We start from the raw sequence: 6,742 nt of genomic DNA on the forward strand, positions 1-6,742 counted from the left end.
GGTCCAAGAGGGCTGTTGGAGATCTAGCAATCACATCTGTTTTCCAGGTACAGGAAGAAAAAAAAGGGCCATCTCTTCTCTTTTAAGGAGGCTTCTCAAAGTTCCCTATGAGACTTTGCTTACAAATTCCTGGCCAGGACTTATTAATCTGTCCACACCTTGTTGTAAAGGAGACTGGAAAGTACAGTCTTTATTCCCAGTGGCAGTGTGCCTGGATAAAACTGGGGCTGTGTTACTAAGGAGGAAGGGGAAAGTGGATGGTTGGATGGGCCACTAGAGTTTCCGTCACAGTGGCCATCACCAGATACTCAGGGAATGGATGCTGGGGACAGCAACTACAGCACCCACTAAAGTTGGTAGTCAGTGTTGTGCCTGGGCCTAATAGCTCCTCCTTCATGAAATGAGTGTTGTACAAAGAGCCCTGGATTGGTCAAAATATTGGATTTTGAATTCCAGCCTCTAACTGGCTATGTAGTTGCCTAACAACACTTTGCTTTTTTTTTTTTTTTTTTTTTTGAGACAGGGTGTCACTGTCGCCCAGGCTAGAGTGCAGTGGTGCACTGGTGCACTGGTGCAATAAGGCTCACTGCAGCCTTGACCTCCCTGGGCTCAGGTGATCCTCCCACCTCAGCCACCCCAAGGCTGGGACTACAGGTGCACACCACCACACCTGGCTTCTTTTTTTATTTTTTGTAGAGACAGGGTTTTGCCATGTTGCCCAGGCTGTTGTTCTCAAACTCCTGGCCTCAAGTGATCTGCCTGCCTCCACCTCCCAAAGTGCTGGGATTATAGGTGTGAGCCACCGTAATCCTGGGTGCTCAGCTCACTTGGCCTCTTGTGTCTGCCTTTCTCCAGCTATAAAATAGGGGTCATAATCACATCATCTGGCTATGCCTCTGGCTGCAAGCAGAGAATGCCTGACTATCAGTAGGGTGACCAACCTGGTTTTCCTATGCCTTTTCTAATTTTAGCGTGAAATAGTAAATGTAAGACGAAGCATCCTGGGAAACTCTCTTAGTCCCGGGCAAACTAAGATAGTTGGTCACCCTAATGAGCAGTAGCTAAAATCCTAGAGACAAGCATTGTCTGGAGGTGGGCAGGATCTGGGTGAGTTCAGCAGCTCAACGTTATCTTCATGGACCCAGTAGGCTCTTTGCATCCTCAGATCCACCACCCTTAGCAGGTTAGGTTTCCTTCCTCCCACTTGCTGTCTCCAGGCACAAGTGTGACCATCCAGATACAGCTCCTGTCATCTAGGGTCAGACTCCCTGCAAATCCCCTGGCTGGGGATGTGGGTGGGGTGAGGTTTCATGTGCATGTTAGGTGAGGATTCAAGTACATGCTATGAATTGATGGAGTGCTCTTAGGAGAATCCTGTAAAGGAGGAGGGAGGCAGGATGGGGCAGGGGAAGAAGTGAAGCAAAGATGTGGTCTCAGCGGGAGCTTTGCTGCAGCCTGATCCCCAGGGAGCTCTGAGTATGAACAGAGTTGCAGACTAAGCTCCGCCTTGAGGCGAGGTCTGAAGACTTGCCCCGCTGTGGCCATCAGTCATTGCCAAGAGCTGCCCTGGTGGGGTGGAGGCGTGACTTCCCAGGCATCTCTGGATGCTTTGGTTCCTATCAGAGAAGAGGCTGCTGGGAGTTACGACAACACAGAAGGGGGCTGCTGGGTGCACCGGGCAGGATCCCCACAACTTCTTCAACCCCTGTCCTCTCTCAACAGCACCCAAGGCAGAAAGGGGTGCAAAGGTTTGCTCTTTACAAAGTTTCCCCAGCACCTAGTGATCTCAGGCCAGCTTCCTCTAAGGTCTTATTGACCAAGACTGGGTCACTTCTCACCCATAATGACTCACTGGTAAGGGGAATGGGATTACCTCGGTTGGCATAAACCTTGGGACTGGGCACACTGAAACCTGGGACAGACGAGGGGCCTGTTGGTGGGGAAGAAGGGCGAACAGCTTTCTTGCAGGCAGCCAGCAGTGTCTGCCCTCCAAGCACCAGGGTATCCAGAAGTCCCAGTGCAGATAACAATTCTGCGGACACAAGATTTGTTTCCCCTCTAGATCTTTCCCTGGTCCCTGCAGGTGCGTATGTGAGAACTGCGTAAGAGAGATGGGCGAGTCCTCCTGCAGAGACACTCTCCTTGCTCTTCCAGACCCTGCCCCGAGATTCTGGGCAAACACCAGTGTTGCTTTGGGCTTGTGGAGGAGGCTGATAGGTCTACTCCAAGTCTTTCCTGGAAGACTATTAATCTGAGATTTGCTTTCAGCTGAGCCTCCCAATTTAGTCTCTGTTGAAAGTCAACCACAGCTCAGCAGCTTGGATGGGATGAGATTCAATAGCAGAGGGCAACAGAACAAAGGTCTTGCTTTATTTTCACTGCCTCCCCTCCCTTCCCCACGAGGGTCTCCAGATAGGTTGGTTGAGTGCCACTGCTGAGTAATTTTTATGGCAATTGCAAAAGACCCCTCAGCTTCTAAGGTGAAGCATTTCCCATTTAATTATGTTGATGGAGAAGCAGCCTCTGTACATTTAGCAGCCATTCTGGCCCTCTGTTAAATGGACTTGTTACTACTTTGTTGAGTCTCAAGCCTATATGATTACAAATGTGGTAGAATAACGACAGCTACCAAGTAACCCAGACCCAGGAGATAGTCCTGGCAGTTTTGCTTTTTTTTTTTTTTTCAAACCAGACCAGTTGGTGGTTTTACATTTATTTCAACAAATTGAGCTTGGGCTTTTACAGGTCATTTGGGTGAATGGCACACTCCTTTCCGAAAAGAAGTAAAAAATCTTTCAGGCTGTGTTTTGTGGTTGCAAACACAAGTCCCACTGTATCTTTTTCATACATTTGATTCAAAATACAGGGATGTTGATGGAGGACTAACTTCACACAGTGGAGGCTGTTTCACAGAAATCATTAGGTGATCTGTTGGGGGAGGAGTTGTTTGCCTGCCATAACTGTGGTGTCTGTAAATAGGCATGGATCTTAATAAAATTCATGTCACTGTATATGTGAACAAATATGGTTGATGCATGTATGTATTTTGGAATGCCCTGGATAGAACTAAGGGATTCACAGATTCACTTAGCCTGCAAATATTTATTGAGCACCTACTATGTGCCAACCATGGAGCTGACCATCAACTGAGGAGACAAAACCAAGAAAAAAATAGGTATTTATTTATTTTATGTATTTACTTTTTGAGATGGAGTCTTGCTCTGTCGCCCAGGTTGGAGTGTAGTGGCACAGTCTCTGCTCACTACAACCTCTGCCTCCCAGGTTCAAGTGATTCTCCTGCCTCAGCCTCCCAAGTAGCTAGGACTACAGGTGCACCTCATCATGCCGGCTAATTTTTGTGTATTTATTAGAGATGGGGTTTCACCATCTTGGCCAGGCTGGTCTTGAACTCCTGGCCTCAAGTGATCTGCCCGCCTTGGACTCCCAAAGTGCTGGGATTACAGGCGTGAGCCACTGCCCCTGGCTGCAAATATGTATTTAATGTGTCAGTTGATAATACGGATTTTAGAAAAGGATAAAGTAGGGTAAAGGGGCTGGGTGTTTTAAAATATAGGTTTGATTTTATTCAGGTTTGGTGAGGCTAACATATCTGAAGAGGATTGCTATTGAAAAGATAGTTTGCTACTCACAGTTCCCAAGAGGAGGGTGGCATGCCACACCATGGAACCGAGACACACAGGGGCACACCCAGGCCAGTTAGGAGGTGGGGAGAGTATGGGCAAGAGTGTTTACAGTAGTTTCTGTGGAGAGGAATGGGCATGGGACAGGGTGAGCAGGTTTAGGGTTGGCTGATTTGACTAATTTCAGCAGGTTCTGGACATGAGGACTTCCTTTAGCTGTCTGGTACCTGGCCCTGGAGTACTTAAGCCAGGTGGACAGTGGCCTGGAGTCTGAGAGCTCAGTAAAGGAGGTGGCTGGGGTGGGCGTTCTGGGTTCCACGGCTTGCATAGGAAAGGTGCACTCCAGGCAAGTTGCTTACTATCTCTAGGAACTGGCCAACTCTGGGAGGGGCGGTCCCTCCAGGGTCAGCAAGGTCCCAGAGGACAGAGCATCAGAATACAGAAAAAAAGACATATTTAATACACTGGGGACACGGTCGGAGTGTGGACTTTTATACAGAGCTGGGAGAAGGAGCCAGATAAGGGGACATTGGAGCAGAGACCTGAGTGAGGAGAGTGAGTGAGTGATGCGGGTCTGTCTTCGGGAAGGGTCCTCCAGGCAGAGGGAACAGCGAGTGCAAAGGCCCTGAGGCAGGAGAGTGCTTGGTCTGTTCAATGAATAGAGAAGAGGTCAGTGTAATCAGAAAGGAGAGAGGAAGGGAGGCAAGGAGACCAGGTTGGGAGCTGGGGCTGAGAGAGACTCTGGCTTGGACTGTGAGCAAGATAGACTGTCAGGGTTGGGGTTTTGGAGTGCAGGGGTGGGACTCTGAGCAGAGGTGGAGTGTGATCAGACTTGGGTTCTAACAGGGTCCTCCTGCTGCTGTAGGGGAGAGGCAGGGGAGCAGGGAGACAGGAGGCGTCCTGCCACCATCCAGGAGGGAGAGGACGGGAGGAGGAGGAAAGTGGTAGGATTCCGGATATAGGCTAACAGGACTGGATGGGGAGCGGGTGAGAGAAGAGAGTGAGAGATAAGTATTAGTGGGAATCCTATTTCTTTTTTCAGAATGAAAACAGATGTGAGGCCATTTTAGCAAACGGTAATCTGAGTGAAAATCCTACTTTCTTTAGCTGATGTCTTTCTAGGCTTCTGCGGCCTCATCCCTCTGTCATCCCACATGTGCGGAAATATTTTATTCACTCGGTTTTCTCCCTCCACCAAATTACCAGCAACTCTAGGGCAGGGACTGAGTCCAGTTCTGGCCCCGCTGTTGTGACAGGGCCTGGTTAACAGTAGGGGCTCTGGAAATGCACCTCTGAGACCTCTCCCTGGGTGCATCCCAGCGGGGAGCTGTGCTCTGCCCACGTGTTCCCTTGACGGCTGGTGGAATGTCCCGGTCTTCTCCACCTCTGTCTCCTCCGGCTGGACTGCTGCCTCTCCCTCTCCTCCAGGTCTCCATTTAGATGCCACCTCCTCAGCAGGTCCTTCCCTCATCGCACCATCTGAAGTGGCCGTGCCCCACCTGGTTACTCTTTGCCAGGTCACCCTTGTGTTCACCAACATCAGAAATTGTTTTCTTCTGATCACATGTTCACTGTCTGTCTCTCTTGCCACCCCTGTGTAGTCTACACAAGGGCAAGGGCCCGGTCTCCAATGCTCGCTGCAGCATTGGAGGGGGTGTCGCCGGTACCCACCCTGATGCCTGTCAATGGGATGGGACACCTGTGCCCTGGCAGCTGTGGTATTCATGCCAAAGACCCCCACCTGTGCTTCTTTGGGGACCGGCTGAATAGAGCTATCTCGCTAGGACGTATCAGGGGCATTGGGACAAGACCAGAACAAAAGTAAGTGGAAAGACAGATCCTTTGCAGTTTTGAAATGTTATGCATTGTGAATTTTTTGGCAGTAATTCTGATTTCTAAAAATATTACATTAAAGTGTGATTGATCTCCACTACTGATTTCTTGGGCTTTCCCTTGAATTTTGGGGCAAAGGCAAGTGCCTCACTGTTCCCAGCCCTGCTCACAGGTGAGACCTGGGAATCTGTGTTGTTAAATCAGCCTTTCTGACCTCAACTGTGAGTCCCAGAGAAGCACTGAGCTTCTGAGACATGGGGGATAAACCATATGACCTACAAAATAAAATACATTTAGAAAGATCTGTTTTGCTGTTTCCCCCAGAGGAGTGATGGTCCCCTGCGTGTATGGAATTAGTTGTCTGTACCAGGGTCAAAAGCAAGTCCCATTAGGGGCCTCCCATAAGGAACTGTATCCCCACACTTTGATCAGAACAGCTCTTATCCCATCTGATTTGTGGCTGGGCTTTCTGCATCAGATTCCATGCGAAAAATAGGTTCCATTGCTAAAAAAGAGGTAGAAGGCCAGGCGCAGTGGCTCACGCCTGTAATCCCAGCACTTTGGGAGGCCGAGGCGGGTGGATCACCTGAGGTCGGGAGTTCAAGACCAGCCTGACCAACATGGAGAAACCCCGTCTCTACTAAAAATACAAAAACTAGCCAGGCATGGTGGCGCATGCCTGTAATCCCAGCTACTCGAGAGGCTGAGGCAGGAGAATCGCTTGAACCCGGGAGGCGGAGGTTGTGGTGAGCTGAGATTGCGCCATTGCACTCCAGCCTGGGCAAAAAGAGCGAAACTCCGTCTCAAAAAAGAAAGAAAGAAAAAAAAAAAGGTAGAAAAGTCACAATCTTAGAGTTGCAGTCCTGGAAGCAGTTTGTTAGGTGTCCAGAAGCCTCCCAGCTTTGGAATTAGGGCCGATAGCCCCTAAGGCCCGCTCCAGGCCTGAGGGTCAGGATCAGGAGTACATTTGTCCCTCTCTCAAGTGAGGTCTTGGGAGGTGCCCAAGTCTGTGCCTCTGCCTCAGCCACCAGGACAGGTCAGAACCTGCAAGATGATGCCAGAAACCTTGACCACTCAGGGGCCCCAGCTTCCCTGCACAACCCCAGCCTCTGTCCCTCCTCCCTCCCAGTGCTGTTGTGTTCAGGGATCTGCCCCCCACCCCACATGGCTTCCTTTCTCGCTCTCCTGAATTTTAAAGGGCTCCATTTTAGACTTCTTTCGGTACCATATTTCTGTCTATTTAGCATTTTCAGTGGCCTCCTGCCTCT

Source organism: Papio anubis, chromosome 16, assembly GCF_008728515.1.
Source record: "Papio anubis isolate 15944 chromosome 16, Panubis1.0, whole genome shotgun sequence".
In the NCBI taxonomy this organism is placed as follows: domain Eukaryota; kingdom Metazoa; phylum Chordata; class Mammalia; order Primates; family Cercopithecidae; genus Papio; species Papio anubis.